This window comes from Lactuca serriola, chromosome 5, assembly GCF_051521515.1.
Source record: "Lactuca serriola cultivar US96UC23 chromosome 5, Lser_US96UC23_V15, whole genome shotgun sequence".
Classification (NCBI taxonomy): domain Eukaryota; kingdom Viridiplantae; phylum Streptophyta; class Magnoliopsida; order Asterales; family Asteraceae; genus Lactuca; species Lactuca serriola.
This window is the reverse complement of record NC_136412.1, coordinates 246,662,780-246,685,389: the sequence shown is the minus strand read 5'-3', so window position 1 is coordinate 246,685,389 and position 22,610 is coordinate 246,662,780.

Sequence of the window (22,610 nt, the reverse complement as noted above, 5' to 3'; positions counted from 1 at the left end):
CTGTAAATAACCCATTCCACTGGGGCGGTAGGCATGACTTCTTGAACCTGGCGACGGAGGTAAGAACTTCCGTGTAGCCCATGTTGTAGAACATGTTGTAGAGCATACCAACCGGAATTGTCTCCGGGTGAACACGCGATGGGTCAGCAGCAAACCCAAGAATTGTGCAGAAGCGGGGACGAGAGATCGACGTCTTGTGTTCCGCCACTTCGAAAAAAACCCTGTCGACGGCTTTGTCGTAATAGGCCGTTGCGTAGACCTGAGATAGGGCCACCATTGGCACCGTTTCAATCCGTGACAGTGCCGGAGCAATCTGGGAGTATTTGAGACATTCGATGACCGACGACATGTAGGGATCATAGGCCAGTGGGTTCAGATCAATCACGAGGCATTGCTGAGGACGGATTGGAAGAATCTGAGAAGTAGCATGGACGGAAGAGGATTCAGCCATTGTTGCAGGTTGGAGAAGAAGATAACCGGGAGAGAGTTTGGAAGTATTTTTGCTTTGGAAATTATGGGGCAGTAAAGAGGTAAAAGGTGGTGTTGATGGGTTTTTATAGTAGGTGATAGGAGAGAGAAAGATCGATTCAAATCTCTTGTGGAAATACGGAAGGGTTTTTGAGTGACTGATTGGTGACAGTTGGGACGTGCGATGATCACGTAGGAGAGAGAGTGTCAGATTCCTAGGATCACGCCGCCCAATAAGCGCCGGTTCAGAGAGAGGAACCGTTTCCATTTCCACACGCGCCATTAATGCCAGATGGATGACGCTTCAATACTGCACACGCGTCCAAAAGTGTCAGAAAAAGCGCGGCCGCTTCAAATTCACGCGCCCTCCTTTTGTACCGTCGTTTGAATTTCTATCCTTTGAACTTCCGCCGTGTCAGCAACTTTTTGTCTTTTCCCCTTTTTAATCAGCTGTATTCAATTTAGGACCCACGTGGCTAATTTTTGGCTACAACCTCATTAGTAATCCCTCAGTAATAAACCAGCCTGTAAAATAATTAGTAACGGAATTTTGAAAATCTAGGATTTTCGTGCAAAGAGTGTAAAAGATAAAGAAATAAAGCAACTCTTTTTGGGATAATCTGTGATGTCAATTATGACACGAAACTGATGATCCCGGGCACGAATCTCTTCCTTCAAGATCAAGAGAGACCTCAAAGTGTTAGTGTGGAATCCCGTTGAATTACGATCAAACATTTATTAATAAATGTTGAAAGGCTTCTTTTAATAAGGCTAATTAAGGGTGGTTTCGCTTTGATTCAACAATTCAATTCTTGATATAAGAACGAATGTGAACAAAGTACTTGTGAGACCGGTGTAGTCTGTTGAACAAGTAGGATAGAGTTGATTTTTAAGTGGCTTGGATAAATATAAAATCTCAGATAAAAAAAAATTAGAACTGGATCCCATGGGAAGAAATGTTATGGTGTGTAACAATTTCATTGGGATCACGCAAAAGAAAATTTGAGATTTCATGAAGGTACATTCGTCAATTCATTGGTGAAAACTTGATCAAGTTAATTGGTCACCGTCAATTCGTTGGTGTTGAATTTTGGGTTTCACTTAGCTCGTAGTGGCACGAAACTAAGATCATAAACACAGATGATGTGTAACCGTAAACCTCAGTGGTAGATTCTGAGAGTCTCAGGGGTTACAGGGATGAAACGAATGTAATGGAGAAGTGTAGTGGGGATGGTGAAAGAAAACATAGTACCTCTGCTGCGAAAGAAAGGACCAAGCAGGAGACTCTTAACTCATGTGAGAAGAGTGTGAGGTAGCTCACGATTAGAATAAATAAGTTAGCCTTATTGGGAAGACAAGGTTTGTGTATACCAGGTCGTGAAGGCAATTATTCAAAATCTTATGAGGCTTGGGACACATACAGCAGCATGCTTCTAGGGACACTTAAGTAATTTATCAAATATATCCTCATGAACAAACGAACACAAAAAGAAAAATGAAAGAAAATATTTTTGGAGTTTTTGAAATTTATATAAAAAAATAATAAAAATAAATAATAAAAAAATTAAAAATAAGACCTAAAAAAAAAATTATAAAAGAGTAAAAAAAAAAATAAAAAAAACTTGGAAAAAGATTGAAAAAACCGAACCCGAGCGTTCGGTTGGTTTCGGTTCAGGAAAATTTTGAAAAACCGAACCCGAACCTTCGGTTGGTTTCGGTTCTACAAAATGTTGAAAAACCGAACCCGAACCTTCGGTTGGTTTCGGTTTCACAAAATTTTGAAAAACTAAGAAATTTAGATACAAAAGAAATAGATACTTTTAACATAGAGAAAACCAAAATGGTACAAGAAATATACAACATAGAAAGACTACCTTTGAGGTGATGAGCGAGTCAGATGATTGAACCGAACCCGAACGTTCGGTTGGTTTCGCTTCTTACGGTTGAGTTTGAGAGGTAGTGTGAGGTACTGACTCTGATTCCATCATACCTAGCCCTTGCAAAATTTTATTGAATGATGCTTCAGGAAGAGCTTTGGTAAAGACATCAGCCAGTTGATCAGTGGTTCTTACGAAGTGAACTTCGACATTTCCATCTTCCACATGATCTTTGATGAAGTGATACCTCAGTGCTATATGTTTGGTTTTAGAGTGTTGCACTGGGTTATGACAGATCCTAATTGCACTTTCAGAGTCACAATATAGTGGGATCTTCTTCATATTGAGTCCATAGTCTCGAAGTTGACTCTGGATCCAAATCACTTGTGATGTGCAGGATGCAGCGGCAATGTATTCCGCTTCAGCAGTAGACAGCGACACACATGTTTGTTTCTTGGATTGCCAGCTGACCAACTTCCCATCAAGAAATTGACAGCCACCAGTTGTGCTTTTGCGGTCGAGTCCACATCCTCCAAGGTCAGCATCAGAATAGGCTTGAACGAAAATGCCTGAATTGGATGGATACCATAGACCTAAGGAGGCGGTTCGCTTGAGATAGCGTAGGATGTTCTTTACTGCCAGCATGTGAGGTTCGCGTGGGTTAGCCTGAAATCGAGCACAATAACACACAGAAAACATGATATCAGGCCTGCTAGCAGTTAGATACATCAATGAGCCTATCATTTGACGATAGAGCGTGATGTCAACAGCCGGTTTATCTAGTGAAGGGGTCAGCTTGGTGCCGAATGCCATTGGGACTTTGACTTTTGAGTCTCCCATCATTCCAAACTTCGCTAGGAGAGTCTTTGTGTAAGCTTCCTGATTGATAAAGATGCCTTCGGGTCCCTGTCTTATGTTTAAACCAAGGAAAAAGTTAATAGGACCCATTGAGCTCATTTCAAACTTAGTCTCCATCAACTTTCTGAATTCAGCTGTTAAGCTGGGATTCGTGGAGCCAAAGATGATGTCATCGACATAAATTTGAACTATCATAAGGTGGTTACCTTCCTTTTTGCGAAAGAAGGTTGGGTCAACCGAACCTTGTTTGAATTTGGACATCTTTAAAAATTTTGTAAGCGTTTCATACCAGGCTCTCGGAGCTTGTTTGAGGCCGTACACAACTTTATCCAGAATGTAGCAATGATTTGGATGCTTTTCATTCACGAACCCAGGAGGTTGCTCCACATACACAGTTTCTTCAAGTTCTCCATTGAGAAACGCACATTTGACGTCCATTTGGAAAACCTCAAAGTTTTTGTGAGCAGCATAAGCCAGAAATATTCTAACAGATTCTAGCCTAGCTACTGGAGCGAACGTCTCTTCGTAATCTATTCCTTCCTCCTGACAGTATCCCTTGACCACCAGACGAGCCTTGTTCCTTATGACATTACCTTCCTTGTCCATTTTATTTCTGAAAACCCATTTAAGACCAACAACTGAAGCATCTGGAGGCGTTGGAATGAGACGCCAGACTTTGTTCCTTTCAAACTCGTTCAGTTCGTCTTGCATTGCTTGAACCCAATCAGAGTGATCGAGGGCAGTATTCACTGTCTTCGGTTCAACTTTTGATACGAATGAGTTAAACATACAAAACTCAACCTTTGAAAATAAGGATGTCTGTTTTGCCTTCAGTTGAGATCGGGTCAGAACCTTTTCAGATACATCACCAACTATTTGAGAGATGGGATGATCTCTGGTCCATTTGGTAAGAGGAGGGTAATTTGGATCGAAGGTTGGATCTAGTTCGGCGTTGATCATCTCTTCTGGCTCAAATTGGCTATCGAAATCAAGCGTCATATCATCATGCTCCCCCTCAATTGATGAGTCTTGAGAAACATGAGGTTCAGGGGTTTCTTGTGGTGCTGGATTTTCAGGCGTTGAAGCACCTTCGCTTGGAGAGGGATCTTCGGTAGGAGAGGTACCTTCGGTTGTTGAAGGACCTTCGGTTGAAGTAGTAGAGCTTGGCTCCCCCTGGACTTGTGAGCTTGGCTCCCCCTCGACTTGAGTACTTGGCTCCCCCTCGACTGATGCATTGTTGGTTGGAGATTCATCAGTGGGCGATTCTCCTTCATGCATTCTTCTTGCAGCATCTTCGACTATCTGCTTCATATTATCTATTTTGTTGTTGGCTGCCCCTGCTTCTGAGAGAGAAGCTTTTTCCGGCTCGTCAAAGAGATCCAGAAAGTTCTCGTACATATTGGCGATTGAGACTGTGACTTGACCAGTTTGAGGAAAGATTTCCCTGGCAGTGTCATCTATGGCCTGTAGCTTCTTGACATAGCTATCGTCGAAGGTCACATAGTATGTCTCTTCAATCCTTCTTGATCGTTTGTTTAGGACCCTGTACGGCTTTGAAGTGAGTGAGTAACCCAGAAAGATTCCCTCGTCAGCCTTGACATCAAACTTGTTGCGGTGTTCTTTAGAGTTAAAGATGAAACACCTTGAGCCAAACACGTGGAAAAATTTCACGTTGGGTTTTCTGTTATTTATTATCTCATATGGTGTGAGCGTGAATCGCTTGTTGAGATAGGGCCTGTTTTGTGTATAACAAGCAGCAGAAATAGCGTCAGCCCAAAAATAAAGAGGTAAGGAAGCGAAACTTAACATAGTTCGGGCAGCTTCACACAACGATCGGTTTCGTCTTTCGACTATTCCGTTCTGTTGTGGTGTGTAGGGAGCTGAGAAATTATGACTGATTCCTTTTTCTGCAAGAAACTCTTCAAACTCTTTGTTCTTGAATTCGAGACCATTGTCGCTCCTTATGTTGCGAACGACCTTCTTGAGCTGGACTTCAATTTGCTTGATAAACACTTTCAGCTTTTGAGTCGCTTCAGATTTGAGCTTTAGAAAGAACACCCATGTAAATTGAGAGAAGTCATCAACGATAACAAGAATGTACTTGCTACCACCGATGCTTTCAATAGATGAAGGACCACACAAATCGATATGAAGCAATTCGAGTGGTTCAACAACTTTTGTGTTGATTACAGATGGGTGACTTTGACGACTCTGCTTCCCCATTTCGCATGCAGCGCACAAATGCTCTCTGTCAAACTTGAGCAATGGAAGACCCCTAACATGACCTCCAGTGACAAGTCGGTTGATATCTTTGAAATTGAGATGAGAGAGTCTTCGGTGCCACAACCAGCTTTCGTCGGATTGAGCTTTTGAAAGCAGACATATGGCTGGGTTTCCTTTGATGGGTTTCATGTTCAGAGGAAACATTTCACCCTTTCGCTCTGACTTCAGAATCACTTTCTTTGTCTTTTTCTCTATGATTTCAGAACCTTCATCATCGAATGAAACTTTGAGACCTATCCCTCCAACAAGCTGAGATACACTGATGAGGTTGTGTTGAAGTCCTTCCACATAGGCCACCTTCCTTATGGTAAAATCACCATTCGTTATCATCCCATATCCCTTTATGGTGCCGAAAGAGTTATTTCCAAACTTAACATTGCCACCATTTGCAAGAGATCTGTATTCCCTAAGCTCCTCTTTCCTCCCAGTCATGTGACGCGAGCAGCCATTGTCGATGTACCATTCTTCGTCAAACTGCTCGTCACTTATAACCTGCAAAAATTAAGCAGATTTAGGAACCCAAAGTTTCTTGGGTCCATGTGAGTTTTTCATGGGAACAGGAATAGTAAGAGAGATGTCAACAAGATATGTTCGTTTTATTAGAGTTGTTTCATCTTTCTTTTTAATGGTGAAGACTTTTATTTTGTTAGGATTGGGTTTGTTCGCTTTGGACTCAGGTTTGGATTCATCGACCTTCTGCTTTCCCTTCTGTTCAGCAGATGGACGAGGTTTTTGAGAACCAACGGAATTAGCGTTAGAGCAAGATGGAGATGAACGAGAAGAATTAGGAAGAGAGGATTTGGATTTGGATGGAGATGTCTTCCTTGCTGATGACTCTAGGTGACCCTTTTGCTTTTGATCGTTGGTGGGATTAACCTTTGAGTCTTGTTCTCGTCTGACTTCAGAGCCGAACCTCTGAGTTCGGTTGGAGTTGTTCTTGGAACCGAACCTTTGGTTTCGGTTGAAATCCTTTTCAGAACCGAACCTTTGCTTTCGGTTGGTATTTTCATGCGAACCGAACCTTGGCTTTCGGTTGTTGTTTTCTTGCGAACCGAACCTTGGCTTTCGGTTATTGGAATTATCAGGCTTTCTTACGGGATTATTTTCATACTTCAGATTCTTGTCCTTGTGTGAATAGTATGCATTCTGGGAGTGCCAGAATTGTTTCCTTTCAGAAAGGTTTTTCCTGTATCTTAGGTTCCTCTCTATCTTTTTATCCCTCATCTGTTTAGGTTGATGATGAACGTTCGCTTTCGCTTTTGATGTCACCTTGGCTGGTTCCTTTTGAACTTGAGGAGTTTTTCTTTGAGCCGAGTGAGCAGAGGGAATATCTGAAGAAGATTCAGTTTCCCCTGAGGAAGTGGAAGGAGTATCTGATGAAGTTTCACTTCGAGCTGTTGGCGTTGAAGGAATGTCTTCTTTTGCTGAACGATCAACCTCTTGAGGAGTACCTTTTGTACCACTTGTGCTTGGTTCACTGAAATTATTAGGCTTATTCAAGGGTTCAGGTATGTATCTCCCTTTCTTCATCCAGGAGGTTCTTTCAGACAGTCCGACGGTTTCGTTTCCATTATCAATAGGAGCTTCCCAGAAATACTCATCACAGCCATCAACATTGTCTTCATTAACAATAGCTGTGAGTTCAGCTGTTTGATGTTCGGTTACTCCAGTCACCTTGTATACTTGATTTGGAGTGGTCCTGACCTTTTGATACACAACAGCCTTTTCTACTAATTTCGGGGACTTTTGTTGGGACAATCTGGCGAATTCCATGGAGTTTTCAGAAATAAGATTTTTGTGGTTTTCAGTTTCGCTTTTAACAAATTCTGAGCAGTCAACCGTATCCTCCACAGAAATTTCACTCATGTTTTCGTCCTCGTTAAGCTCAGATGCATTTTCAACATCGATTTTGTTTTCTGAGCTTACATTGGCGTTTAGAGTGTCAAATTTTTGCATGGTTTCGGTTCTCAGTTTAAGTCGGTCATTTTCGTCCAAAAGGTTTTTGAGCATGTCCTTGTGGTCTTTGGACTTAATGAAGGACTCAATTTTGTCCAGTCCAATTTTATAAGTTGGGTTGACGTCATCAGACGATATCACACTCTCACAATTGTAAGCTTCGGCATCGATTTCATCCTCCTTAAATTCTAGGAAGGGCAAAATCATGCGATGGATCTTTTGGCCTATCTCACAATCCAAGTGAAGTTGAGTAATATTGGAATATAAACGTTTAGCTATTAAACAAAAAATATTTCGTTGTTTTAACAATTTCAAATTGTCTCTCTGCAAATAAATGTTTTCGTCTTTAACTTTAATTAATTCCGACTCTTTTAACTCAATCCACATTCGCCGCTCCTCACTCTTCGACGCCGCCCTGCTTAATTGATCAGTCAGGTTAGAATTGGTGACTCGAGTTTGAGTTAAGCTACTATCTAAATGAGAAATTCTTGTATTAACATTTTTTAGTTCTTTCTCATATGAGGATGATGGTACTTTAGATGAAATAAAAACAGATTGTACCTTCTTTATCAGTTCATCGAGCTCATTGAACTGTTGGCTGAGTGGTTTGGCCGTAAAGCACATATCTTCCTGCACCTTCGGTCCATTGCTTCCTCCATCGGTGTTGTATCCCCTCATTTGAGACACTTCAGTCACCATGAAGCATTTTCCACCACTGCTTTCCTCCTTAGCCACATATGCCTTTCCATGAGTAGGCTTCCTCACTTCTTCGTCTTCCGAGTCAGTAGACCAAACTTCAGTGCTACCGAACTCATCGTCATTGACCGAACCCTGTACAACAAGAGCATTAATAGAAGGGTTAGCGGTAGACTTCTTCTTTCTCAACTCATCCAATCTCCTCTGCAGCACAGCTTCCTCATCATTTCCATTGTCCTTTTCAGCCATCTTCTTAAGAACACAGTCCTTAGCGTAGTGATTCTTGCCACCACAATAGAAACAGCTTACTCCGGAATCGCCATCTGCTTTCGGTTCCTTCTTGGGCTCCTCAGCTTTCGGTTCATTGTTTGCTTTTTCTGAGCTGTAACTCCCCTGCCAGTTTCTGTTTTTGTTGCTGGGGAATCTCTTCTTTATGAACCTCTTAGGATTGGATACCATCATGGCATAATCCTCAGTTGTGAGGTCATATTCTTCCAAGTTGAGCTCTTCATCCTCCACCACAGCTTTACTTGTAGATAGGAGGGCCAACGAACCAAGACTGGAGACAACATTCTTCTCTTGAACTACAATCTTCTCTTGGGACTTTAGAATACCCACCAGTTTCGCCAAAGAATATGATTTAAACTGTTCATGGGCTTTGACTGTGGAAACAACTGCTCTCCATTCAGATCGCAGTTCGTTCAAGAAAGTAACCTTTTGTTCGATGAGCTTCCTTTCAATGTCGTGTTTGATCATCTTGCTGAGAAGATGATTGAAGCGATCAAACGTCTGGGTCACAGTTTCTTCGGCCCCTTGCCTGAATTCACCAAATTCAGATAGAAGCAAGGTTTGGATGGAATGTTCAAGATCTTCGTCTGTGGAATACAGTTCGCGAAGTCTATCCCACACTTCCTTCGCCGTAGTGCATGAGCTGACCAGTCTGAATGTGTCGGACTGAAGGGCGAATCTGATCAACCTTAGTGCCTTAATATTGCACTGGAATTTGTCCTTTTCATCTTGCGCAATATTCGTCACGTCCTTAAGCAGATCGTTGTACTCTTTTTGCGTCTTAATAACTCTGGATGTCGCGGAATGAGAAAACGGTCAGTTGATGATAGCTTCCCATATGAGAAAACCATTGTCTTCCGATCCAATCACATAGTCTTCAAAATGATGTGCCCATACTTCATAGTCATGGGTGTACAAGATTGGAATCTTTGTCGTCGAACCGATGCTGTTGGAAATATTAATAGGGTTTGATTGCGTTGAGTCCATAATGATCGTAATAACCTGTTCAAAGATCAGACTTGTAATAAAGCAGATTAGGGCAAAACAATAAATACTAAGATACGTCAATTAAGATGACGGCTCAATAAATATCGATGATTGCGGAAAACCCTAATGGAAATCTTTTTCACAGAAAAGATGTGTATCGATTACACAGCCTCCCGCTCTGATACCAATTGATAGGATTAAAACTAACTTTTAATCTATGAAGATCGATTAGATCTTGAACAAGTATATGAATATGAAACAGCAAGAACACAATATTAATAACAAGGCAGAACGCAAAAATAAGAACAAACAGCTTGAATCAAACGTGTCGAATGATTAAATAAAATCCTTAGAAGAGCTCGATTAAGAACATCAACTGTAAAGGATTGGAAGATTACAAGTACGATTACTGGAAAATATTGTTCTCTTGATAAATCTTTATATCGATAATCTCTAGAATCTTAACCTAATATGCATGCAAGCATTAACTTTAAATACTATACATAAAAGGCTCTTGGTTGGACAGGCCCAAACCGGAGAATACAAGGCTAATCTACGAGCCCAAAAGACGCAACATAAATAAAACTATTTACAGCCCAACAAAAAAAGAATAGGAAATAAGGCCAAACCAAACATTCTCAGGCTTTAAGATCTTAGTTATATATAACCATAATGCATACATTAAGCAACTACAGTCATGATGCCAATTTCATAAAAGAAAAGCCCTAGGCTATCATGCATCATATAATCAGGAAATTCTATCATGCATTTCCTGAAGATCCCTAACCTATCACTAGCATGTTGTTCTAACATATCATAATATCAAATAATAGCATGGTATTTTGGGGTCTAATTAGTGGCTCCGGTTGATCGTACACATCACATCCTCCTTTAGTATTTTGAAAACTATTTAAAAATCTTTTCCTTAGTTTGAGACTGGATTCACACGAGTGTTCCTCCAATTCACTCAAACCAAGGCTCTAATAACAACTTGTCACATCCATAAAATTTTGAAAAATTTAAAACTTTTTAAGTAAACCCAAAAACCATCATTCATTACAAATTGTTTTCAAAATAGTTCAACATCAGAGAAATCCCAGAAATCGTAAAACAATATGAGGAGGTGCACAATCATGCCCTCACCTTTCCGCGATCCTTAGATGTACCTGAAACATAATCCAAAACTATAAACCCGAATCTTAATGAGTTTCCCCCAAAATGCGAATCATAATACCAAAACTAGAATAATATCACAAACAACATGCATTCAGAGCCTTTAGCCTGACTGGAACGCCCCCACCGGCCTACAGTCTATCTGGTACACCACCTTGGGCCTTCACCCTATGTGGAACATTCTTCGGGCCTTCGGCATGACTGGTAGACCCCACTGGCCTTTAGTCTATCTGGTACGCCCTAGGTCTGTTGGCCTTCAACACAAAGCAGGTCCGCCTCAACCCACCCACACATAACATGTCGACATATACATAACAGTTAAACATATAACCAAACAATCATGCAAACAGACAGATATTATAGATCACTAAGCATAGCATCATCCTATTATCAGGATACAAATCTAACAGGTCACTATAATACTCGCACATTCAATAATCGGGATGACAATCCAAAGGGGCCGACCTTGGTGCCTTCGAACCAACAAGTATAGTGAGGAACACTCACCTCACAAGAAGCTAAATTGATAAGATCTAACTCCGATTCCTAAATCTCGACTCAAAGCTTACAACCAGCATGACCAACCCATTAAAACCTCAAATACCCAAAATGCCCTTAAAGTCAAATTTGGTCAACCATGGTCAAAGCCAAGGTCAACAATCCATGTTGATCCAACTCGTCAAGTGCACCTACCAACTCATCGAGTTCCTTTAGCACTTAGAGAATCGAGGACAACCCGAGCCAGCTCGCCGAGTTATCAATCCAACTCGTCGAGTTCCAACAAAATCCAGAATAGCAGGAAAACTCGATCCAACTCGCCGAGTTGTCAGGAGAACTCGTCAAGTTTTCCAAACTTAACTCATTCAGTCCTTTTTTGTCCCTTCCAACGCTCAAGAATGCAGATCTAGAACCCATGAGCAGGAAAACCACGTAAAGTTGCCAACTATACGTCCATGCATAACACAAGGAGGCTAAAACACTCAAAGAAGGCCTAACAAGGGCCTAAAGCATGAAGGGGGGCCTATAACATGATAAAGATTATAGCTTTAAGCCCAAAGAGGCCACAAAGCATCTGGATCTGAAGTGGCAACCTCAATAAATGGCCAAACCCAAGAATGAATCCAATATGAGACAAAAATGTCAATAAACTTTCAAAGGGGAAGATCTAAGCAATAAATGACCAAGGTATGGACTTTATACCTCAAAATGGTTGCAACAACAGAGAAGATTATGGATCTACAACCTTCCTCTCAATCAAAACTCTTCAAACTCCAAGCTCCTTAAGATCACCAAAAATTCACTCTTCAAGCTCTTTCTCTCTCTCACACACAAAAGGGAGAGAATGCACAAATTAGGGTTTCTCTAGGAATATGGGCGGATAAAGAGGCCCTCCAAAGGCCATAAGGTATTTAAATAGGATGCAACACCCTAAAAATTAGGGTTTCATAATCAACAACCAACTCATTGAGTTTTCCTCAATAACTCGACGAGTTGGTCCAAAAATTATGCGCGAGCCAAGAGCTTCTAACACATTGAGTTGAGGCCATAAAATCGTAGAGTTCCAAAGTGAAATTTGTCTTTTAAGCCATAAATATCATACCTGGGAGTCGGGATGTTACATAACTGCTCCCACCAATCACGTGTCTTGTCCTTCAGAAGACAAGAGGTAAGTCTGACCTTTGCCCCCCCTCCCCCCCGGGGGCAACTGCTGGTGCGGAAGGCATTAATAACATCCACTAACCACCTCCTACTCACTATCGGGTCCTTCACTCCGTGGTAGCCCAGAGAACCACATGTCCATAACTCCCTGGAGGTCAATGAACACGCCCAAACCAAGGCCATCATATCAGAACTAAAGGTGCTCAACCACTCATCCAAAATCTCCAAAATGCCCTCCTTGACCGTACCAAAGATAACAGGAGTCTGATCAAGAATCCAATGTGTAATCTCAGACGAGACAAAATCCTTAGTCTGATCATCTTGCTTCCCGACTGCATAACCTGAGCCTAGGCCCTCTCTAGCACCAGAACTGTCAACAGGTCTGCCACACAATGTCACCATACTGAAAATAGACCATATAAACCATCAGAATACGCATCAAAATATATCGAGGGATCAAAACTCTACAAGCTCCCTGGTTTTTTTATGATTCTCCTAGACTCGAGTATAGATCCTCTACTTCTAGTAGTACGGGCCCATACTACTTCCAGATCTATCCGTACTTTACTCAAAGATTGCCTTGAATCCGCCAAGTAACTTTATATCAATACCATTAACTGTTAAATGTGACTCAAGCATTTGGAACATGTTCATGGAGCATTTGGAGCACTTGGAACTAAATGGAGCACTTGGAGTTCAGGGAGCATGTGACAAAAGAACGGATCATCTGAGAAAGGAATGGATCGACTGAAAAAGGAGTGGATCAAGTGCCAAAGGAAAGGATCGTACAGAAGGGGGATTGGAGCAATTGGAAGAGGTTTGGATCACTTGGGAACGATATGAAGCAACAAGGGAACCCTTTTGCTCCATATGTTGAAGGGATGGGCAAAGAAGGATGTTGTTGCACCAAGGGCATTTCTTCTTGCACCATTATGCTCCCTCTTGCGCTATGACAATCCCTCTTGCTCCATAAGGTATTCATCTTGAGCCATGGAGTATGCTCTTGCACCATGCATGGACTTGTTGTTCCATGTATGTTCTTGTTGTGCCAAGGTGGCATTTTTTCTCCATTCTTGATGTTCTTGTGCCACACTTGAAGCATGTTGTGCCATCAATACACTTGTATCACCATCATGGTGTAGGTTGGACCATCTTGGTACTTGATGAGCCAAGTATGCTATGAATTCCTCTATGATGCTCAAGATCGTTCAAGGATGCTTAGAAGTTTGTATTGCTCAAGGATTACACCATGTCGTGCCACCATGATGGTTGTTGGGCCATTAGTTTTCATGATGTGCCACTTGTACATCATGATGCTCTACTATGGCACAAGGTGTTCCATCATGTGTGTTGCTGATGCTAATGAGTTGTATGAAATGGAATAATGTTCTAGAAGATGTTGCATGGCAGATTGTGATTGGTTGACACCTTTCATGGGCCTGTGGGCCAATGGGCTTGGCCCATTAGGGTTTTAGGTTTGATCCCTCAAGTATAAATAAGGATGTATGCTAGGTCATTTTGTATCTTGAATTCTAGAGTGATAGGCGAACCTTTGTGTAATTGTACTTGTAACCTCTGTTTGAGAGCTCTAAACTAAAAGAATACTCCCCTCCTGCCCGTGGACGTAGGTTACCTTGATAGAACCACGTAAATATTGTGTCTTGTGTGCTTATAGTTTTGCTAGTTATTCGCTTTACTTCCTAACAAGTGATATCAAAGTTACGGTTTGTATTCATGTGATTGAAGATGTCTACTCACAAGTTTGATTTGGAGAAGTTCAATGGTTCAAATGACTTCACTTTGTGGATGGTGAAGATGAGGGCTCTTCTGGTTAAACAAGGATGTGCGGGGGCACTGGAAGGAGAGGAAAATTTGCCAAAGGACATGGCGGCTGATAAGAAGGTGGACATTCAGACGAAGGCACATAGTGCCTTTCTGTTGAGCTTAACATATTAAGTACCAAGGGAGTTCATGGATCAAACAACTGCTTATGGGCTTTGGGATAAACTTTGTGACAAGAACCAAAACAACTCGTTGACGAACAGGTTATATCAGACGAAAAGGATGTACACTCTCAAAATGTCTTAAACTACCCAAGTGAAAGATCATCAGGATAACTTCAATCATAGCATCTTGGATCTACAAGGTGTTGATGTGAATATTGAAGATGAAGATCAGGCACTTATTCTCTTATGTTCTCTTCCTAACTCATATGAGAATTTCATTGACACCATGCTCTATGGTAGGATAAAGATCATTGTGAATGATGTGAAGGACTCCTTGATGTCAAAGGAACTGAAAAGAAAAGTTTCAGTTGGAAAGGAGGTGTCCAGTCTCGGTTTGTTTGTAGGGAGAGGAAGGAAAAAAAGAGGAAAGGGGGAAATAGAGGGAGATCACGTTCAAAATCGAAGTGTAAAGGTTCATCGAATGCCAAGTGTTATAACTGTAAGGATAAGGGGCACTTCAAGCGAAATTGTCCATAGCTGAAGAGTAGGAAGTCCAAGAGTGAATCAAGCAGCAATAACACTGGTTATGTGGTTCAGGAAAGTTTTGATGAAGGGGGCGATGGTGATGTACTCATTGTATATACATCAAGTTCTGCTGATGCTTGGGTATTGGATTCCGAATCATCCTATCACATGACGTATAATTGTGACTGGTTCAACACCTTCAAAGAGTGGGTTGGCACAGTCAAGATGGGTGATGATTAGGTGAGCAGAATCAAAGGTAGTGGCATAGTGCAGATCAAGATGCACGATGGCGTGGTTAGGAAGTTAGATTGTCGGTATGTTCCAGAGCTTCAGAATAATCTAATTTCTTTTGGCACATTGGCTAAGAATGGGATGAGGTATGTTGGTGAAGGTGACTGGGTCAAAGTGACCAAAGGCTCTCTAATTATAATGAAAGGGAAGATGAATCGTGGAGGGATCTATATCCCAGAAGGCAGTACAATTATGGGAACAGTGGTTATCTCCTAATCCTTGAATGAAGGTGATGAAAAGATAGAGTTGTGGCATTGTAGGTTAAGGCATATGAGTGAGAAGGTCATGTCAGTTCTAAGTAAAAAAGGACTGCTTGGTGGAGAGGCTACTTGAAAGATGAATTTTTGTGATGCTTGCATTAAAGGAAAGCATTGTAAAGTGAAGTTCAGTACCAACCAACACACAAGCAAGGAAATTCGAGAGTATGCTCACTCAGATCTATGGGGTCATGCACCAGTAAAGTCTAAAGAAGGATGCTCATACTTTGTGATGTTCATTGATGGCTATTCAAGGAAGGTTTGGTTGTACTTTTTGAAGACCAAAGATTAGGAGTTTGGGAAGTTCAAGGAGTGGAAGACCATGTTGGATTAGGTGTCTAAGCCCATAACTATAATTGGTATGTACACTGACCCGAGAGTAGCATGATTGATTTCGGGTTGCATATCACAAGGACGATTTGAGTGGATGGATACTTGAGTAAGAGGTTACTTATGATTTATTAATATATTATAAGTTCTAATATATTAATATGAAATCATATTATTTAATTAGTATTGATCAAGAATTAATTATGTGATCAAAAGAGACTAATTAAATATATGGGGGATTGATTTGGTAAATCAATGATTCTTATAGTGTGGGCCAATTGTTATTTAGGATGGGCTAAACCAATATGGTAGTCCATGGATAGTCCATGGAGGTTTAACCCATGGAGCCTAAGTAATATGAAAGGTCATGGGCATTAGGGTTTGCATGGATGTAACCCTAGACTTTGCCACACTATAAAAGGACTCCCTTAGCACCCAAAATCAGACACTAGAGTTCTTGGAGTTCATTAGATCCGAATTTGGAGCCAACAACATCTCTCAAAAGTTCTCCTTTGTCCCGGGTGTGTTGTGAACCTTTTGAGGCATCACACTTGAGGTGCTAAGTTCTTAAAGGCCAAAACTACAAGCTACAACAAAGAGGTAATTATATAACTCACTTTTATGTTGATTATGTCAATTGTATGCTAGTTGTAGGCTTTATGCTTTGGAAACAATATTGCATGTATAATTAGAGAAAACATAGATCCAAAGCATTTAAGGTTGTATGTGCACCATAGGATGTTGTAGTATACAAAACCCAACAATGGTATCAGAGCATATGATTGTTTTCTATTATATTTGATGCATGGCTTAATTTTCAAAGTAAAAAAAAAATCAATTTTCTGGCTTCTGACTTATGAACTCTCTGAGTCCACTGGTTGACTCGACGAGTCCACTCAATATAAGGTCAACTCGGCGAGTCATGTTCATGCACTCGACGAGTTGATGCTTATGATGGCAGATTTTCGGGATTTTTCGCCTGTTTTAGATTAGGATAATTACCACAAAATGTTTTAGTTCATAAATTTGATTTTGTTGATATGGTAGTGATCATGCTCATCCAATTAAAAGATAATTGTCAAAATTTCAAGATTTGTATTAGTTTATATGATTAGGCAAATTTCTTGCAAATTGTTTATATGAATTATGTTGACTTATGAGTTTAACTTGATCATAGATAAATTATTTGATTATTTTGTTAATTGAAATGTTTGATCTTAAATGTTTTAAAGTCCTCTATAACTTTTCCTCAAGTTATCGAACATGAAAACTTTTTTTTCATAAAAACCACATTAAATTCATAAGTTATCGAAATCAAAGGTTTTTCAAAAGTTACAAAACCCTCCCTCAAGTTTTGGTAATTTAAAAGTCTCAAATTAAGAAACTCTAGTAATTAAAAAGGTGTAACTCTTGGGTTGATAAATTTAAAAAAAAATTAATTAAATTGTTTTTAATTTTGAATTTTTATATTTAGAACCTTGAAGTATTTTAGTAGTTCAAATTGCACCTTATGGACTTTACTAAATTAATTAAAGTGTTTAATTAAAGGAGATTAATAATTCCATAAAGACATGGTTTAAGTTTAATTAAATTAAGATTATAGTTTATTAATAGATTAAACCACCAAGTATTTTAAAAGTTTAAAATACACACTTATACAATTATAATATTAAAAGTTTAATATATATATATATATATATATATATATATATATATATATATATATATATATATATATATAAGACAAGTTAGTCTAACCATTAGTAGGCCTCATTCACGAAGTCGGTCTATAAGGGGGGTATAAGGTTACTGCCTATAAGATGACGGTTTAATTGGTGTCCACTCTCACTCACCACTTCCTTGACTGGTGGAGTGACGTTAGCCAAATGGGTAGGATCGGACATTAATTCTCATTAAAATTATAATGCAAAATACCAAGTAACTAAACACTTATAAATTCCAATCTTAGGTGTTGTTTGTTTTTTTGAAGCAAAAATCCATAAAGTCTGCGAACCACCTCTGCAACCCTTTGTAGTAGAAGAGGTGGACCAAACGGCTGCAGACTGTAATAAGAAATGTGTTTGTTTATTTAACATCTGCATACTACTTCAAATATTAAAAAATTAAAATAAACTAATTTTATAATCTGAAAATAGTTTTTTCATACCGAAAATTTAATAATGTATGATATTTCAGCAAGAATTTATGATATTTCACCAAAAAATAATGATATTTTAACATATTTCATCAACAAATTATTATTATTCAATATAAAAAAAACGATTTTTTTTTCAACAAGAATAAACAAAAAGAAAACCGGAAAAAAATGTGAAATAAAATTTCAACAATATATAATCAATATTTTAGCAAGAAAAGAAGAATAAGAAGAGGTTGGAAGAGGTAGGAAGAGGCAAAACAACTCCTACGCCAAGAAGAACACGCACATAGGTTTTTTAATCCGAAGACTTCTGAAAAACAAACAACTACGAGTGGAAAAGTGTTGCGCCGTGAAACAATAAGAGGTCTGAAAAGGTTTTTTCCAAAAAAAAAACAACACCTTAGTTACTTAGGAAAAATGTGAATTTGGTGCTAACTCATGAAATTGCACTTTGCACCTTGTTAAGTCGTTAGTGTAGTGAGTGTGGTTAACCGACACACTAATCTGGGACTGACAGTGTGTGGCAAAGGGTAGCTTGATGTTAATCATAGATCAATGGAGCATATGTGGTTAACCGACACATTGATTAGGTGATATGCAACATTAAGAATACCAAACACATTTGCATGGTTATTCACATCTTGTTTGTGATCCTTGGCATCCCAGTCACAAACCTGAAGGGCACAATCGAGATTTAAACATGCCATCGAAAAGTTCATGAATCTAAAAAGATCTAGGAATTTCAATTAATTTAAAACTTAATAATCAATTCCTTTTTTCATGGTGGAAATTGGTAAATCGTCATTTACCTACCTTCAAATATTTTGCAATTAGATTACGGCATTCCTCTTTCGAATTGTAAAATATTGTGTTGGGTCCTAGCCTTAATATTTCATTTGAGTGTTATATTAAGGACTTAAATCAACAAAACTTGAATTTCTCCCATTATAGATGTCTAGGTCAGACACCTATGGTCTTCCTAAATCTGCTGGAAAAACCTTTCCTCATGAAGATGATATTCCATAAGACAATAAAGGTGAAAGATTAATCCTTTCTTTGTGCTGTAGTGGAACTTCACTTCCTCCACCTCCTCCAATAATTCTCCCTAACCCACAAGTTCAAAGACTTGAAAAGATCAAGGTCACTCAAGACCTATTGGCAAGCAAAACCAAGATGGAAGGTATGTATGTGCACATGTCTTGGAGATGAATTCACACATTGACAGGCTGGGAATGTTAGGAGTCGATGTTTCGAGCAAGTTGGCTGTTGACTTGGTTCTTCAGCCACTTCATGAGTCATATAGTGAGTACATTAAGGACTACTATATGACAGATCGTGACATGACCCTTATTGATCTTGCCTATTTGCTTGTTGTTGTTGAATCAGCAATGATTTGGCGCACAGGTAAAGAAAATTTTATTGGTAGATCTACTCCCCAAAATTCCATGGACATTGACAATGGTAACATTGGAAGTCCATAAATGCTTTCTCTTCCTAATGTAAAGGGATCAACCATGGTCAAGTCATTTGACCAAATGGTAAAGAGAAAGGGTAAGTATGAGATAGTCTCGTGTACCATTCCCAAAGTGTCCATGTGTTTCTATTACCAAGAGAAGGGGCATTGGTTGTGAAGCTTCCCGATTTACATGAAAGATCGCAAGGATGGTAAAGTCAAAATGTTTGACTCTACTTCAGGTAAAGTCCACTGTCTAACTCTATTAAGTTCCTAATTAGAGATTCTTAATACATGATGTAATGTAATTACATTTTGATGTTTTTTCGAATCGAAGAAATGAAAGGAAACTTAAAGGAAGAGTAAGCTGATTCTAATCGTGAAGAGATGGATTTCAATCGCATGGTTCGATGATCAGAATTTTGAGCTGCTGCTTAAGAGTTATGATAGATTGCTTAGGAATAGATAACAACATAGTTTTCATATGTATTTGCATTGTAAGGATAAGTTTTCTGCAATTTTTATAAATAGAGAAATTTTTTGAAATTTATCTTATTTTAAGTTTCTTTACAATGGCATTTGTGAAAATTGCTGCTTATATGTTTCCATTGATAGCAATATTGGAAAATGGATTTGATTCTTTTGTTTGTGGTAATGTCAAGATTTACCAAATAAGGAAAGATTCTCATCACCCACGTTTCAGTTGGATAGAAACTTGGAATCATGCAACTTGTATTGTGTGATGAATGAGAACTTCCTCTTTGGGAAATTAAGACTAATTCCTTGTTCACATGTATATGTGAGTCAAGTGAAGGACTTGGGGATCGGGTACACTTGGTTGTTCGTTGGTCAGGTCCACCACAAAGAACGATAAGACTATTCGTTAAGATTTACTAAAGTTTAATTAGTAAATATGGTTATGCTTACAAGATTAAGTGTAATTCTGAATCAATGAAAAAGTTTCCATGTATGGCAGAACGAATAAGAAGAATCAAATTTGGCAGAAAGATAAAAGTTTCTCCAATCTGAGAAGAAGGGAGAGTACTTGAGTATCTTTTTTTATGATTATTTTCAGTGATTATGAAACAATATCACAATTGATCCTCTAAGGACATCTTAGTGCATTTGTATGGCTAAGAAGAGGAATCGTGAATTGTTGAAATGGTTAAGTCAAAAGGTGAATCATACTTCCAAAATCAAATCTTAGAGTCACACTCCAAGATTGAGCCTTGAGTGACATAATCTTAAGAAAGGTTTATAACACTTATCAAATGTAGAGTAAAATGTTTCTACTCTTGCACATTTGAAATTGGTAAGTTGTGATGTTTTGGATAAAACAAAGACCAACTAAGGCCAATTGTGTGAAGTGTTTGTCTTGATAAGAAACCACACTAACTCTTGAATATTTGTTTGTCAAAGAATGATTCTTGACAAGGGAATCTTATATGTCAAGAGGTCAGTAGGAGTCTTAATTGTCTTGAATATTCTCAAGAACAAATCGAGAATAAGCCTATTGTTAATCACTAGCACACGACTTGAGGTTTATAACCTATCATGTTGACATATTGTTGTTTCTACGCCCATTCCAGTTAAAGTTGACTATGCATGTGAGTTCTACGAGTGCTCAATTGTTTGTATAACAACTTGGATGCAATGGTAGGCACTTGTGTTGCCTGGTGGGATGAAATTAAGATTGAACAAGTTCAGTCCATATGAGTTTGGATTTGTCACTAACCTTGTCTTGTGATTATGGTTATGACAAATTCACATGGATAGGAACATATACATCATAAAAATCTAAGTGTCATAAGGTTTCTCTCCAATTCTTGAAAATAAATGTGAGGAAACGCTTTCACTAATTAGATTTTAAGGAGAAAGCAATTGTGATATTTGCATTCTCAAATTCGATTATGATTAGAAATTGCAGAGGTCTAAACATTTGACACTTATTGTTGTAAGTTCTAAAATTGTTTAGACACACATGTGAGTTATCTAAGGAAAGGTGTATGTGTTTGAGAAGCCTGGATAAAGTCTTATCGAAGCATCTCGTATCAGAAATCTGAACTTTGGTAAGAAAGTCAATAAGTATTGATTTCTAGAAGTCCAACTAATTTTTTGGTACATTTCAAAGCTAGTGGGAGCATAAGTGTTATGCTAATAAAAATGTAATTATTATGCTAGTGGGAGCACAATTATTACGTTAAGTGTTGCGAGTTAGCAATGTTAATTATAAAAAACAAAAGTTTCAATTTGCAAAGATACAGGGTTTGAAAAGTTGTTTTGCTATAATTAATGGAGAGGAATTCATATTTCATTTCAAATCTAAAAGCTTATATTGAGATTTTTATCAAATTTAGTCAACGATATATATGAATGTTATGTTGAGAAGATTTGACATAAGGAAATTCTATGCTTCGGATATAGGATCGATTACATATGCTATAATATTAATCTGTTCTAATTTTCCAAATGCCTAGGGCATTAAGAGGGAAAATGGACTAGAATGAGATATGACTAAAATGGTTAAGCAATTGTCGAGGACAATCTGAGGTTTACCAAAGATTGGTTGCTTATGGATAATTGGAAGTATATTGTAAATTTTGGAGAGGACCATATTGACATACTCTGAGAAGAGGTAACTCTTGTTTAGGAGTGATTGTCAAAATGAGAATATAGAAATGCTTCCATAAGTGGAAGTTATTCTTCAAATTTGTGTAAGATTAGAAAAGTTAATGGAAGAAGGTTGTTCAAAGGAATGTACTTTGTGTGACATCCCCAATTTCACGGCCAGAAAAGACCGATTTGTTTATGCTTTGTTTTATAAAATCAAAGTAAATCCTTTTGATTAAAAGAGTTGCGGAATTTGTTCCCAAAACAAAATATGATAAAATTTATCAAAACGTTTCTCAAAGAGAATGTATTTTCATTAAATAATAAAACCTCGGGATGTCATGTTCCGATACAGACCAAAAGCATAAACAATATAAAATAGACCTTACAACAGTTATTTATAACTACTGATCTATAATCCAAAATCTCTCGTCAAGTCCACCAACTTATACTCTTGTGCCATTACCTGTAATGCAAAGAAAACTGAGTGGGTCAGGCTTGGGAGCCTGGTGAGCATATAGGGTTTTCAACCCACAATAATATAATTATTATATTCAATCATCAAACAATCAACCCAATTACCCATCCCCATTATCTTCTTTATTTCTTAAGGTTTTACCCTAAGAATCAACTATCATTTATTCATTCGTTCCTAAGGATTTACCTAAGGAATCGGCATGAAGTCCATTGCTGCCAAAGTTTATCTATCATGTACTAAGTCTATAGTTATCAGGCGCTAACTCCATAGTCACCAAGGTTCACTTAACAGTAGGCGCTAACTCCATAGTCACCAAG